Source organism: Cryptomeria japonica, chromosome 4 (genome assembly GCF_030272615.1).
Source record: "Cryptomeria japonica chromosome 4, Sugi_1.0, whole genome shotgun sequence".
Lineage (NCBI taxonomy): Eukaryota > Viridiplantae > Streptophyta > Pinopsida > Cupressales > Cupressaceae > Cryptomeria > Cryptomeria japonica.
The window spans coordinates 86,307,733-86,324,433 of NC_081408.1; the positions used below are offsets into that span (position 1 = coordinate 86,307,733).

A 16,701-nucleotide genomic window follows, 5' to 3' on the forward strand; every position below is an offset into this window, starting at 1 on the left:
AAGAAAACATGCTTTATGGCTAAGGATTCTGATAATAGTGAAGATGAAATTGTTTATATTGCTATAAGAGATGATTCTGATAATGATGAGGAAGATAAGATGGCACTTATTTCTCATATAAGCAAAAATGATACTTGGATCATAGACAGTGGTTGCTCTCATCATATGACTGGTGATAAAACCAAGTTTGAACATTTTATAGACTATGATGGAGGTAGTGTAAGGTTTGGTAATAATGAACCTCGCTACATAAAAGGAAGAGGTAGAATTCCTATAACCAAAGAACTTGTATTTGATGATGCCTACTGGGTTGAAGGTCTCAATCACAACTTGATGAGTGTGGCACAGCTACTTAATAGTGGACTCAAGGTGGAATTCATGCATGGGAAGGCCAGATTGCTAAATAATCAAGGAAAGCTGATTGGATCAGGCACTCAAACAAAAGGTAATTTGTTCCGACTTGAAACAAGTGAAAATTCATGTTTTATTGCTCAAGTTGAAGAAAGTTGGTTATGGCACAAAAGGTTATGTCATGTAAATTTTGATAACCTAGTGAAAATAAGTAAATTCAGAAAAGTAAGAGGTATTCCAGATATAAAGAAACCTGAGGTCGGTCTATGTAAGAATTGTCAAATTGGAAAGATGGGAAAGACTAGTTTCAAAAGCAAAAACTATCAATCTGAAGATATATTAGAAATTGTGCATACTGATTTATGTGGACCCATAGGAACTGAAAGTTATACAGGAGAAAAGTTCTTCATTCTTTTTGTTGATGATTACTCAAGAATGATGACTGTCATGTATTTAAGAAACAAATCAGAAGCATTTGAAAAGTTCAAATGGTATTTGGCTAGAGTAGAAAAAGAAACAGGTAAAAGACTTAAATGTCTAAGGTCAGACAGAGGTGGTGAATTTATCTCTCATGAATTCAATAACTTTTGCATTGAAAGAGGAATCAAAAGACAAGTATCAGCCCCTAGAACTCCTGAGCAAAATGGAATAGCTGAAAGAAGGAACAGATCTATCATGGATTGTGCAAGAACCTTAATGATTGAAAAGAATATTTCTATCAAATACTGGAAGGAAGCTATCAGCACTGCTGTTCATACCTTGAACCGAGTACAGCTGAAGAAGGACTCATTTCAAACCCCCTATGAATTATGGTATGGCTACAAACCTAATGTAAGTTACCTAAAAGTATTTGGAAGTAAATGTTACATTTTGAAAGAATCTAGAAAAGGAAAATTTGATGTGAAAGGTGATGAAGGTATATTCCTCGGATATTCTTGCAAGAGTAAAGCATATAGATGTTTGAACTTGTCTACTCAAAAAGTTATAGAAAGTGCACATGTGAAAGTTGATGAGTTTGCAGAAAGATCTGAAGAAGAAAGCAAAAGAGAACCAGAAGATTATAGAAGATTTGTGTCTATTGAACCTGATACAATACCAGATACATCTGCAAATCAGGAATCTTCTACTCCCGAGTCATCAGTAACCGAGTTACAGAAAGAGCAAACCGAACCAGTGTCTACCGAGTCTGAAGAAACCGAGCAAATATTTACCGAGCCAGTTGAAGAACAAGAGGACAATGATGAAATTCATTCTAAAGGCAAGAAACCTGTATTAGCCGAGTATGTCAGACGACATCACTCAGCAGATCAGATCATTGGAGACAAATCTGAAGGAACCATGACAAGAGGTAAGTTGAAAAGTACTTGTTTACTTGCTGATTTTGAACCTAGAAATGTCAAAGATGCATTGGGAAATGATAGTTGGACAGAGGCTATGAAAGAAGAGATAGAACAGATAGAGAAAAACAAGACATGGACTCTTGTACCCAGACCTAAGGATAAAAATGTCATTGGAACTAAGTGGGTATTCAGAAATAAACTAAATGAAGATGGCAAAGTTTCAAGAAACAAAGCAAGACTAGTATGTAAAGGATATGCTCAACAAGAAGGAATAGACTATGGAGAAACTTTTGCTCCTGTTGCAAGATTGGAAGGAGTCAGAACCTTACTTGCATATGCCGCCTACAAAGGATTCAAAGTTTATCAGATGGATGTTAAATCTGCATTTCTTAATAGTATATTGGATGAAGAGGTTTATATTGAACAACCTGAAGGTTTTGTTGATCCACAAAAGAAGGACATGGTCTGCAAATTACATAAAGCATTGTATGGTCTGAAACAAGCCCCTAGAGCATGGTATGAAAGATTGCATAACTATCTTATTCAGATTGGATTTCAAAGAACAAATGATAACAGTAGCTTGTATATCAAGGAAGGATCAGATAACAAAATTGTCTTAGCAGAAATATTTGTAGATGATACTATTTTCACAGGAAATGATGATCTTTGCAAAGAATTTTCAGTACAAATGAATAAGGAATTTGAAATGTCTATGTTTGGTGAGATCAAATTCTTTGTTGGTCTTCAAATTCAACAGAACAAAAATGGTATCTACATTACACAATCAAAATACATCAAAGAGATACTGAAAAAGTTCGGTATGGAAGATTGTAAACCAGTTGGAACTCCTATGTGTACTGGATTAAAGCTTACCAAGGAAGATGAATCACAAGAAGTAGATCAAACACTGTATAGATCTATGATTGGAAAGCTGCAGTATGTTGTTCATACTAGGCCAGATATTGCTCTTGCAGTTGGTATTGTTGCAAGATTCTCAGCAAAGCCAAGAGAAAGTCACATGACAGCAATCAAAAGAATAATGAGATATTTGAAAGGAACTGAAGAGTATGGATTATGGTACAAATTTGGAGGAAATTTTGATTTGAAAGTATTTACTGATGCTGATTGGGCAGGAAACATTGATGACAGAAAAAGTACAAGCAGAGGAGCATTCTTTCTAGGAAAGAGATTGGTTTCCTGGACAAGCAAAAAGTAGAACTGTATATCCCAATCTATAGCAGAAGCAGAATATGTTGCTGCAGCAGTAAATTGTTCAAATGTTGTTTGGTTTAAACAGCTATTGGCAGGCATGAAAATGGAAATCAAAGAACCAATTGTTATGTTCTGTGATAATACAAGTGCAATTGACATGTCCAAGAATCCAGTGATGCATCCCAAAACCAAGCACATTGCAATAAAATATCATTTTGTCCGAGAACTGGTGCAGGACAAGGAGATCAGATTGGAATATATTCACACAAAGGAACAAATTGCTGACATATTCACAAAACCATTGGCTAAGGATGCATTCTTGTATCTAAGAGGTAAGTTAGGGGTCACTCCCCTATCTGAAATTCACTAAAGAAAAGTTTTAGTGATGCATCAACTCATCCTAAGTGAAAAATCTACTAGTTGATGCAGTATAATCAGGAAAATATTGCATATGAATCAGTACAAAAGGTACATTATAACTCAGATAAAGTCTTATTGTCTTTGGCATGTGTTGTCAAAGAGGGAGAGTTACTGTCATAGCCTACTAAAATTTGAAAGGAAGTTCATTAAGATAAAGAGGGAGAGTTGTACCGTCCAAAGATGAAGTTACTTCACAGAGGGAGATTATTGAAAGAAGGAGTGTTCTCTATCCAAAGGGAAAGTTATGTTGGCATGTTGCTGTCATAAAAGAAAAGACCTGTTTTCAAATTTCATTCTGCTATGACATGTTGTGTTGCCATCAATGCCAAAGAGGGAGATTGTTGGATACAATTGTTTAATTGTGTATTGTCTTTGATGTTACACAAATGTCATATCAGTCTACCGAGTTCAAAATGTTCGGCAAAGCAGTCAGACAGAGTCTACCGAGTTCAGACGGTAAGAGAAGCAAGTTAAGTCGGTCTTCGAAGAATATGTGAAGGAAAGTCAGTCTATACCGAGTTCACAGTCTTTACCGAGTTAAGTCGGTCTTCGAAGAATATGTGAAGGAAAGTCAGTCTTTACCGAGCTCGCAGTACTTACCGAGTTCAGTCGGTTACCGAAGAATCAGCAGTGTTCACCGAGCATCAGTGAAATGTTTATGCAGCCGACCGAAGCAATATTTATTTATTGAAACTTGTATATGTAGCCGACCTATGTAATATTTATTGTAACTTATAATTGAGCCGACTTGGTAACTTGAATGGTATATATGAGAGATCAAGTTGCGATTTTGAAGTGTGGGAAAAAGAGAGAAAAGTATGGAAATGTGAAGGAGCAGAAATGTGCGAATTCTGATGAAGGATCAGTGATATCCTTGAGGTGCAGAAAAGATATATGTGATCAGTAAGGATCTATTGGCGCAGAACAGAGATCTGTATCAGCAAGATAAGTTGTGTTTAATTCAGGTCACTTCATTGTTGCTTTCTAACCATTGTAGCAGTGATACCGAAATCTCTTAACAGAGTTGGTCTAACAACCATTTTGTAAATCCTCTGACAAGGTGATAATTCGGTTGAATTGTTCTTAAGACCTTTCACAAGGCCACTCCTAGCAGGGTGATCAAATCCTCTAACAGGGTCACACCTAACAGTGTGTTTTGTAACCTTTAACAGGGTTGGCTCCTAACAGGGCTCACTTCAGAAGAGTGAAAATCAGTAACTAGTTACATTGGTGGTTTTCCCAAAATTGGGTTTCCACGTTATATCTGGTGTTACTTGTGTTCATGTTATTTGTTTCATGCATATTAATGTTTGATGAACAATGATAAGCTAATTTACCGAGTTACAGCAGTTTATATTTAAGATATCTAAGGGACTTGTGGATTTATTTTTTGTGGTAACTGATTCACCCCTCCCCTCTCAGTTACTCCATCCATATTTCCAACAGGGGGATCTGTTCGTCTCTGCACAAGGATTCCATATCTTCAATTACAACCGCGTACTTGCAACCTACACACAGAAAAGAGAGGACAATTGGGGGGTTAGGGATTAGGGGTTTGCCTTCAGGTCAAACCCCGGTGTTGGAATTAACCAAGAAATGAGAATGTTGTAAATGTAAGTGTTTGTAATGTAATCAAGTATTGATACCTTGTTGTAAGAATGTTTGTATTCTTACATGTGAAGGTGTAATGATGTTGTATGTTGTATGTTGTAGGTGGTCTCCTCTTCAATGGTTGAATCCTTGTTTTGAATGCAACACCTAGCCTTGAATGGAGACTTAGAATGCTCAATTGCTTGAAGGAATGCTTGAATGCTTGAATGTTTGAATGTTTGAATGTTTGCCTATCGCTTCCGCCTCTTGCACACATATGTTTTTCCTCTCCCACTTTCTGGGAGGGGAAATGTAGTTTATATACTTGTCAATTAGGGTTAGGAGACTGATTTTTCCGACCTTAGGCCGACCTAGGAGCATTATTTTCCAAATTGCAAACTTGAAGACCCGATGCCCAACAAGAGATCGGGCCCAAAATAGGGCTAGGGACCAGGGCGCTGGGCGCCATGGTCCCACCTCCCGGGACAGCAGGGTGCAAGGAGGATTAGGCCAAGGTGCAGAAAGATGCAGTTTTTGATGTCGTAAACAGGTTTCAGGGTCTCCATTCAGGTTCAACGTTGCGCCGCCATCGTGAAGACCCAAATGCAGTTGAAATTGCAAGTGTCGCAATTTTACGATGCTACAGTTGCAAAGGTCTATGTTCCATTATTTGAGACATGTCAAAATCATGAGGTATCTTGGCTCCACTTTGTGCCATCATTTGCAAGAAGTATTGTCTATCCCTTCTCATTATTTCCTCAACCAATCGATTGAAATGGGGATTCATAATGGATTCTTCCACATCTGCTGAATGTACGGAAAAGTTGTCCATATTGTCATTGTGTGTAGCATTGTTGTTTGTAGTGTCCATGTTCTCAACATTTGGAATATTTCTATAGGCATCCATGTCAAGTAATGTAGTATGATCAGAATTGAAAAAGATATCATTGTCATACTCATAAGAACTCATGTTTGCAGACTCTTGAGCCTCTTTAGTTTCTCTCTTAGATTTTTGAAGATGGGTTTCAACCATGAACTAGGTATTGACCGAGATGTGTGAGACTAGATGAAAATGGAAAAAGTATGGAAGACCAAGAGTTGGATGAAATGTAAATGAATCTGAGGTGTACTTGCAATGTCCAAAGTGTAAGACCAAGTATGTATGTAGTAGAGTAGGTGTGACTTCCAAAGAGAGGATAGTTTCTCTTGATGAGGTAAGTTAACCTTGACTCTAAGTAAGACTAAACGAGACCCAAAGGTAAGAAACCTTGATGAAGGACCACTTAGCAAAGTGTTGTTGTATGTAGTGTGTTGACAAAGTATAGTGAGGACAAGCAAGTGACTTTTTGACTCAAGTTTAGACAAATGTGAATGTAATGTGAGGCGTAAAGCAATGATGGACTTTGTGAGACCCAAAGACAAGTTGAATGCTAGATGAAAACCTGGAGAAACAACCTAGGAAGCTCAAGAATTCCGAAACTGACTATGTTTATTTGCTGGACTATAACAATTTTTTTCAATTCTGAACACAGATGCGCCTGTATACTTCACAGACGCGGTTCCCTGACACAGACATGGCTCTGTTCAACACAGACGCGCCTCTGAGATTTTGTGCAAATTGCAATGTTGATTCTGGGAACACAGATGCGTTTCTGCCCTTCACAGACGCGGTTATACAACACAGACGCATTTCTGCAAAATTTGTGCAATTTTTTCCAGTCTGTGAAGTTGTTTTGTTGTGACCAAATCTGACTGTTTGACTATTTTTCATGACAAGACGACACAGTATTGATGAAGACCCAATGTTTGCAAGTGTCTAGACTCAAAAATGACTCCAATAAAAGTGTGTTGTTTGATGTAAAACTGTTTTGCATACACTTGAAGACACAAAAGACACAATGTTTTGTTGTTTGGTCTTGAATGTTTTGAATGTTTAAAATAAGTATAGCACAATTCTTATGGCTGGCCAAGACAATAGTTGTTGATCCCACATGGGGTTTTACCCCCGAGGCTACGCTATTCAAAGCGGATACTTAGATGCTTGACCTCACTAGCTCCACCCTTGGCACTCACTTCTTGGGTCAGCCAAGCATCAGTCCCCACGAAAACTCCTAGTGGCGAACTTTGTATATCTACTAAGAACCGTATGTGTGTGGCCGCTACCAGAGGTCTGACCTCCTGCCCCAACAACTAGAAGGATTTGGGCTTCTAAAACAAAAAGGTGCTAGTAAGGGCATCCACTCGTGTGGCCATACATGCGGCACTTTCAGCTCTATAAATACAGAAGGCTCCCAACCGGTAGGGGTTATGCCCTACAACTGATCAAATAAATTTGATCAAACGGGTTTATGGGGAGACATAGTGTCGGTATGAACTAATCAGCACACGTTATTCATAGTTTTCACCATGAATACATTTGTTTATAGTGGTTCGGAAGAGGTGGGTTTTCCTCGCTACCACTTGGGTCGTTCTCTTCTCACTAGTAGTCCTAATGACCACATGGGAAGACAGGCCCTTTAAAGATTAAACAAAAAGAGCCTATTGCTTAAGACACAAAAGACAATGATTCAATTTTAGTGCACCAATTGAAGTGTTTGCTAGTCTATGAAAACAAGGCACACAATAAAAATCCAAAAACCCTTGCTAAGGACCTGCACCAAAGAGTTGTTAGTAGTTTGGATTGTTTCAAATAATCACCCCTTCCTGCAAGCACACAAGTTAGGTAAATTTTAAACCCAAAAGACTTTGTGAAAATAGGGGTCTTCAACCAAACGATTTTGCTTTCAAGACAAGCTGCACCAATTTCGTTAGCTAGATCTGAAAAATGTTAGCGCAAAATAAACCAGATCTGAAACCGTAAATGCAAAATCCAAAACTGAATCTATAAACCCAAAATTTGAAACTGGTGAACACAGACGCGATTACCCTCAACACAGACGCGACTTCGCGACACAGACGTGACTTTGCGACATAGACACAGTTCTGTGAGACACAGACGCGGCTAAAAACAGCTCAGACGCGACTTAATAACACAAACGTGCTTTCCCGGAACTTGCAAAATAAAAACTGCCAGTAACATAGACGCGATTCCAGATGTCGTAGATGCGCTAGAAAAACAAAAACGCGATCCGAAAGTGCGCAGACGCGGGAATATCAAAATGCTGCCGAAAACGTCAGATCTGCAACTTCAAAATACAAAATCTGCAACAAGGATGTTAAATGCAAAAGGGACAAGGGTCCCACCGGGCGTGCCAAAATGTATATGGTGAAAATGGACAACAATAATAACAATATTGAAAGACGAAATGAATTCAACCACAAAACCCTAGCCTAACAACAACAAAGATCCACCATAACATATGAAGATTACCTAAGACAATGCAAATCAAACGAAATCACAAAGATTATACCATCACATGTCCAATAGGGTTTTGAATCTCCATTCTTTCTATCTCCATTGATCTTGCTTGATGTATTTGCTCTCAGATTTTATGTGCACAAGAGCTCAACAAAGAACGAAATGTGGTTGCAAGTAGGATCGTAGTGTAGTCAATTGCATAAGATGATTCATTAGAATGCATAGAATGATTAGGGTTGATAATGAAGGAAGCATCCTCTTATATAGAAGACACTATATGAAATGGAGGGATAAGATTGAGAGGTGTAAAAGGAGGTCGACTATGATTAGAGAGTAGGTAAAAGAAATAATAAAATAATGAAAGGGGTAGGTAGTGTAGGAATTAAGAGATGAATGACATGTGTCATAGGTAGAAAAGGTTAATGAATTAATTAAATAAATAAAGATTTATCTAATTAATAGAAAAAGTGGGATTAATTAAATAAATAAGATATTTATTTAATTTAGGAAAAGGATAATTTAAATAAATAAATGTATTTATTTAAATGAGGAAATAAGGCTAGAGGAGGATAAATGAATTAATTAAATAAATAAAGATTTATTTAATTAATAGAAGAATTAAGCTTAGATAATTAAATAAATAAAATATTTATTTAATTAGACTGGACAATTTTGGGTGTCTACACCATCAAGTCAGAGCATTCTAGATTGAGTTGGGGCTGTCGGTCTGACCAGACGAACAAGTCAATCTCAACACTGACAACAAGTAAGCTTCTGAGACCAACACCTCCCCTTATAGGTTGCCTTCTATAATTTTACCTATGGAGTTTGATTAGTATTAGAATGCAAGGTTGGTTGTAGAGGAATTAAAAGTGGGTGTTAAAGTTGGGCGAGGATAGGATGAGGCTTTTCAAAAGGAGGAGATTTGTAAAAGGGAGGAGATTCGTAAAATTGTGAGGATCTGGTTATAGGGGACGAAAGGAAAGAAATCAGGGCCATTTGGTAATGGAAATTGGTCAAATATTCAAGGATAAAATATTGAAGCATGGAGGATCTCAAGATGATTATATGACTCACTTTGTTAAGCATTTGCATCTCCTCAAGGTCAATGGGAGGCTTAAAAAAAGCAAGGAAATCCAGCATTAAGTTTTTGCTACAATCAAAAGGTAGATAAGTCTTCTCACTCTAAGAGTAATAGCCCTCATCCCTATTCGTTTAGAGAGTTAAATCCAAGTACCTTAGGAGCTTAAACTAAAAAACCTCCAATTATATGGCACTACACACACAAGAAACATCCTTAATTGACTTGAAGACATTATTTAATTAATTAAAGTGAATAATAAAATGTTATGCAGTGTACTTGAGTTTGCTGAACTTTATGACTCATGTAAGTTCTTAGGCAAAGTCATTTTTGTGATAGGACTCCAATTCACCCATTTTGATAAATAGTATGTTTTAATCATTAGTTCTTGTTAGGGCAAGAACGCTAATGCATTGGTTGCTTTCAAATTTTTTGCAACCATTTTTGAGAAATTGGTATTCCAATGCTATACTCTAACATAGTTTTTCAAGTTGCTTTGTTGTTTGCATAGATGCCAGATTTAGCCAAGAATGTTTTGGCCATGACACAACTTCAACAACTTAAAGATCAGGAGTTTCATAACAATTGCAATATGAACCTTTGTAAAGTGCTTTAGCTAAATAATCCTTATGCCATTTGATGACTCAATCAACTTATATAAAGCGTCTCAATTCTATTGTAATAACTTATAATGCGTGCTTAGTTATGAGACTTTTGTGTGGTTTTATTTTCTTCTCTTTGGCTACCTATTTGTAGCTTATATTCTTTGTAATATTGCTTTGTTCAATACAAAAAAATGAATCTAAATTATTATTATTATTTATAAAGTACATAGTCACAACATTTAATTTTTGAGACCATATTTCAATTTTGTTAATTGCTTGAATGACATTGGCACTATTATATGCATCATAACAATATGAAGTGGTAGGATAAATTAATATAAAAATCATTTCTACATTGCATTATTGAATTTGAAATTATTGTATTTTTGGACATTTCTAACAACATTGAAATTTATACATTTAGATATACATAAATAAAATTTAATATTCCCTTTTACTAATACTTATATTCTCTACTAAATTTCATCCAAAAACTTGTCTCCTGTTGCAAAAATAACTTTATGATAGTTTAAACATTTCTTGCCTCATACTTGAAAACGATGTTTAACTAGCAACCATACTTTTGGTTTAAAAAGGCCGTAAAAATCTTTTCTCGAGGTAAAGAATCCTTGAATAGAATCAAATTTTAGTTGTTACAATCCAAACAATTTCAACAAATGTTTAGATTCAAAATTTGATGGTTATGTTTTGTAATGATTTTATGCTCTTGTTTCATCCTTTTTTCAATTGTTTCTTATGGATAGTTGTATTGTAATAATCTTATATTTTGTTGATTTTTTTTTTGTTATAGACTATTGTATTGTTGATTTTTTTTAAGAATTGTTTGATTGTCTCCTATATTGTAATTTTTCCCATTGCATGTTTTAAATAAAAATAATAATAGGCGAACCTCTTCACCCTTCACTCCTTGCTCAACTAACCTCCCAATTACTAACTTTAAAGAAACCAAAAAAATGATAACTAAAACCTCATGGTACTATCTATGCAAGCACCAAGAGGGACACTGACAAGACAATTTTCCCTATTTAATAATTAATTTAAATTGTCTTGTCAGACACCCTTTTGGTGCCTTCATAGACAATTCCAGTGCCCATTAATAAATTTTTACATGTAATAAAAGCCCCACTTTGCCCTTGTAGTTAGCATTTTTGGATGCTAATTGATCCATTTGTGCACCTTTATTGGTACACACAGTGTATACTACTTGGACATTTGTACATAATAAATGGTAATTTTAGTACACAAACATCTTTACGTAAATAATGTGGGACACTTTAAAATGACTTCTTTTTGACCTCACAAATATAATAGATCTCACAACATATATTATTAATTACATTTCTCAAAATGCTGTACACTTTCCCTATTAATGAGAACGAATGGAGGAACCCAACTAACACTGAAATAGAAGAGGGCCGCTAGCCTCACGTGGCGCTGACCGGATGACCGGATGTTACACAATTTTTCTTCTATTAAAATGTGTTACTGCACAGAAAAATTGTGTTACTGCACAATCAATCTCACAAGTCATTTTCATTTTCCTCTGTTACACAATAATGGAGGAGGGTTTTCAAAATAATGGCAAAGAGCAGCTGCACGTCCTGATGTTTCCGGCGTTAGCCCACGGTCACATCTCCGCTTACGCAGAGCTCTCCATCAGGCTTTCACAGCAAGGCACTAAAGTTTCCTTCTTTTCAACGCCGCTAAATATAGCAAAGATCAAGCCTCTGTTTGCAAGCCGCCAGATCCCAAGCATTCAACTGTTGCAGATACCCCTGCCAAAAGTAGCGGGACTTCCACCAGAGATAGAGAGCACCTCAAATCTGCCAAAGCATTTGACCCATCTTTTTGACAGAGCCCTGGATGGATTAGAAGCCCCATTCGAAAAGCTTTTAGCGGAGATTTGTCCGGACTGCGTGATCTTTGACTTCATGCAGTGGTGGGCGGGGGAGAGCCGCCGCCAAATTTGGCGCAGCTTCTAACGCTTTCTCTACATTTGGTGCCGCTTTTATCAGCTGGGGAATGCATCCTGTTTGGCGGCAGTACAAGAACGGACTTACGGCGGAGGATCTGGTGGAACGGCCAACAGACTACCCCTCGCGGTCGGTCACATTGAGGCTGTATGAAGCGGTGGGGGCTTTATTTGTCCACAGTGCCCCAGAACCAGGTGCTATCAGTTACCCCGAGCGCTGCTTACGTGGCATAGATGCCTGTGACATCGTGTCTGTCAAAACGTGCGCTGAGCTGGAGGGCAAGTATGTTAAGTATTTTGGGAAGGTGACTGGGAAACCAGTTGTTCCGCTGGGCCCTCTCTTGTCACCGCACGTGTCAGGAAGAAATGCTGACTCGGATGTATTGACGTGGCTGGACAAACAGTCGCCGAGCTCTGTAGTCTATGTGTCGTTTGGTAGCCAGTGCTTTTTAAGCAGGGAAGAGATTGCTGAGGTGGCATTGGGATTGGAAGCCAGCTGGCAGCCCTTCTTGTGGGCCCTCGATGGTGATTCATTTTGGGTGCCAGAAGGCTTTGTAGAGAGGGTTGGGGAAAGGGGTGTGGTTGTTAGAGGATGGGTTCCACAGAGGGAGATACTAGCTCATCCTAGTATTGGGGGTTTCATGACTCACTGTGGGTGGAATTCTGTAATGGAAGGAATGAGCAATGGCTCGTCTTTTATAGCTTCACCTATGCAGTTTGATCAATGTCATAATACAAGGTTGGTTGTACAGGAATTGAAGGCGGGTGTTGAAGTTGGGTGAGGAAAGGATGGGGTTTTTCAAAGGGAGGAGATTTGTAAAGCTGTGAGGATGGTTAGTGGGGATGAAGGGAAAGAGATTAGGACCAAGGCAAGGGAAATTGGTCAAATGTTCAAGGACAAAATATTGAAGGATGAAAGAATTCAAGATGAGTATATGACTCAATTTGTAAAGCACTTGCAGCTCCTCAAGGCTAATGGGAAGCTTAGAAAAGACAAGGAAATCCAACATTAAGTTTTTGCTAGAATCAATGTTTTATGAGTTTTCTCAACAGAAAATAAAATAGAAATATACATATTAATTATTTTATTAATTATTTTAGTTGTTTTAATGTGATATACAGATTGGATATACTATTAGATGGTAATTCTTCTGCTTGGAGAATTAATGCATGGTTCACATTTTCACTTAGCCTCTTGTGTGTCTTTATATACATGGATATTAATATAGTCACAATCATAGAGGAAATTCTTTGTAGTGTGCTACATTTATTTTGTATAGATCATTTGTTTTCTTAATTATTGGTTTCCTTTGCAACTATATTTTCGCACAGGATGGGAGCATAGTGACAAAAGCTGAAGAGCCTGGCTTTACACCTGCCAATTGCATTTTTTACAGAATTATAAGGCATTTCAAAAGAATCCATTTTGTCCATATCCTGAAATCATCGCATTCCATGAGACCGCCTCTTTTTGAGGCATTTTGTTACACAGTTCAAGCAGCTTTTATATGCTTCCACATTTTGCATTCATGTCTGCCAGGGCGTTTGCAAGATGACATCCGACGAAAGTGCACATTGGATTATGGTTTTATGGATATCCATACTTAGCTTTATAGCACCCATTTCTGGGTAGGGTGGAAGGATGCTAGAAAAGTTGGGGTGACTGGTCTTACACCTGCCAATTGTATTTGTTGAAAATAGCCGTTTTCTGTGTATCCTACAATCATTGCATTACATGAGACAATATCTCTTTCAGGCTTTTTTTCGAATAGAATGTGCGTCCCTTGTGTATGCGTCTACATTTCATATGCATGTCTATCAGGGCATTTATAAATAATACATCTGACTGAAGTCCACATTAAATTATGCTCTGATGGATAGCCATAACATCATTGCATTCCATAAGCTCATGTTTCTTTCAGTCATTTCATTGAAAAGCCATAAAGCCTCGTCAAGAAAACCACTTTGTGTATATCCCTGCAATCATTGCAATCCAAGACACAACATTTCTTCGAGGCATTTCTTCGAAAAGATTTTAAGCCTCCCCAAGAACGCCGTTTTGTGCATAACCAGCAACCATTGCAGTCCACGAGTTCAATTTTATCTGAGGCATTTTGTCAAACAATTCAGGTGCCTAGTCTATGCTTCCACATTTTGCGTACAAATCTAGGGTATCAACAACCACAACATCTCACAGAAAACACCCTTTCCATTATGCTTTCCTGGATGTCCATACCCTCTCTTTCAGAGCTCTTAATTTGGCGCAAGCTGGGAGTATACTGGTAAAGGTGAACATAAATTAAGTTGAAGGACAGAAAATAAAACCAGTCTGTCTTGTGAGGGGAAACAAATACCTCAAGAGCATTGTATGCTACTGAATAAAAAATGCTTCAAGACCATTGTAAGGTTCCGAAGATAATTTTTTTTTGCCTCAAGACGATTCTGAACTTAACATTATGTTTGACATCATATATGATGAAGAAAGGGTTGAGCATAGTAAGCTTAGAACGTTGGCACAAGTAGACAGTGCAAACCAGTCCGACTCTTGCAGTTATTCCCTTCCTGCCAATCATACAACTTCTGTCCGTAGTTCAACCTCTGTGACAGCCTCTACCTCAAAACCATTTGTCGAATCCAAACCCTTTTTACAGATTTTACAAAATAAAACTCATCCAAATCATAGCAAGTGAATTGCCTCATGGTTCTGCATAAATTGTGACGTCTTGCCAACAATGCAGATTATAAAAAATGGGCAGAGTTTGAAGAAATATTTATGAAACCCTACTCATAGAAAAATGAGTGACCCCTACAACTGATTCAATCTCTACGCATGAAATGAGAAGTAACTTGATGCGGTGGTGGACAGATTCTTAAAAATAAAATTAACTGAAACATCCAGTGACTTATCTTAAGGCTCAATTCTCAGAGTCCCCTTCCATCCAGTCTTTGACCAGAGCAAGATGAAAGAGGACGGCTTGGTCTCAAAGTTATTCTTTTATCCCACTGGCAGAAGGGAAAATGAAACACGGTAAAAAAAACACTGATTCTGGCATGCCTAATCAAAATTTCCCAGCATTATAATGCAAATTAACGGCGTGAGACATTTCCCATAGTTTCCCCCACCATAGAAAAGCCTCTCGAATAAAAATTATATAGGAATAAGTGAAATATTTGAAGTCATGTATAAATGGAAGTTGCAACAAGAAAACAAATTTCAGATCTCAACTCTCGGAAAACCAATTACAGGGAGCACACAGTACGTAAGATCTGAGCTACTCCGGTTGAATTCCCGGCAACTGAATAGGGTTTTCGAACTCTCGGAAAACCAATTACAGGGAGCACACAGTACGTAAGATCTGAGCTAATCCGGCTGAATTCCCGGCAACTGAATAGGGGTTTCGCACTCTCCGAAAACCAATTACAGGGAACACACAGTACGTAAGATCTGAGCTACTCCGGTTGAATTCCCGGCAACTAAATAGGGTTTTTCGTTGTCCAATCTGCAAAAGTTTTATTAAACGGACGGAAGAACAAAAATTGACATGGTGCGTTTGCCGGGAGTCGAACCCGGGTCTATTGCTTGGAAGGCAATTATCCTAACCGTTGGACTACAAACGCCATTGATGAAATAACTATTGCTCATAACCCAGAGGTCCCAGGATCGAAACCTGGCTCTCACACAAAATTGGAATTGGCTGAGGCTTCCTTTGCAGATTCCACTTCCTTGTGTGCTGATTTCTGTATTCCGCATGTTTCAAGATTATAAGAAGTGGTTTAAATGTTATTTCTAGCTTGTGACAAAACTTCAAAATAATTATTGCCGAATAATAACATCGTGGGGTGGTAGCGCGTAGGTCTCATAGCTGATATTGAGGAATCCTGAGGTCGAGAGTTCGAGCCTCTCTCACCCCAACGAAAATTTTGGTGCTTCTCTATTTACACATAGTATTGTGTTGACTAACTTTAACCGCAATGTTCTACATCTAATAAATATAATGGGGAATACCATATTTAACGATGAAGCATGAAAATTTGGAAAAGCTCGATCTTCCCCACCCCAAGGGGTAGAGAAGGCCAAAGACCAAAAAATCTACAAACTAGGGTGCCTCTCAAGTAGAACTCTTCATTTTCTATAACATCCTATGAACACCACAAGGGGGGGGAGTCTTGGCACACCTGGAGGAGTACTAGAAGAGCAAGCAATCTGAGCAAAACTCCTAGCAACCTTACTAGGAACTAGAGGACTAGATGCCACAATAGTAGCAAACCCCTTAGCACCCAAACTATGGAGTCCCACAGAAGAAGCTCCATCAAACCCCAAACCTACACTAGCAGTCAGGATAGGAAGCAGACCACTAGAGACAACACCCTTAGCAACAACTGGAGAAGTAGAACGAGGAGGATCCAAGGCATGGAGACCACTAGAACTCCCAAGTATTGGAACAAAAGCTGCACCAAAGGTTGTGGATAGCACAAGAGCAAGGACACCCACAATAGCACAATGAGAAGCCGCGATAGGAAACCCCCCTACTCACAAAAGAACAACAAGAGATCGAGCAAGAATGAATAGGGTAGACCAAGCAGGAAATAATTCAAAACTTAGATCCATGAGCGAGAACTTAATTTTGTGTGAGAACTTATATGTTGCAATGAATGATATATTGGAAAAAATCAAGAGGTTTATAGGAAAGGAGATTTGAATTGTTGATATAGCATGTTGTAGAACTTGTACATTACAATAAATGGTATAT

At 38.0% G+C, this 16,701-nt stretch overlaps 1 non-coding gene and 1 pseudogene across 1 annotated transcript; one reads left to right on the forward strand and one right to left on the reverse strand.

The window, feature by feature from the left end:
• Positions 1-13,038, forward strand: part of LOC131070174 (uncharacterized) — a 61,723-nt pseudogene extending 48,685 nt beyond the window's left edge.
• A 2,458-nt stretch (positions 13,039-15,496) lies between these two features.
• Positions 15,497-15,568, reverse strand: TRNAG-UCC (transfer RNA glycine (anticodon UCC)). The gene has a single exon. It is a non-coding gene; the product is annotated as a tRNA-Gly (tRNA).
• Between the last annotated feature and the right edge of the window lie 1,133 nt (positions 15,569-16,701).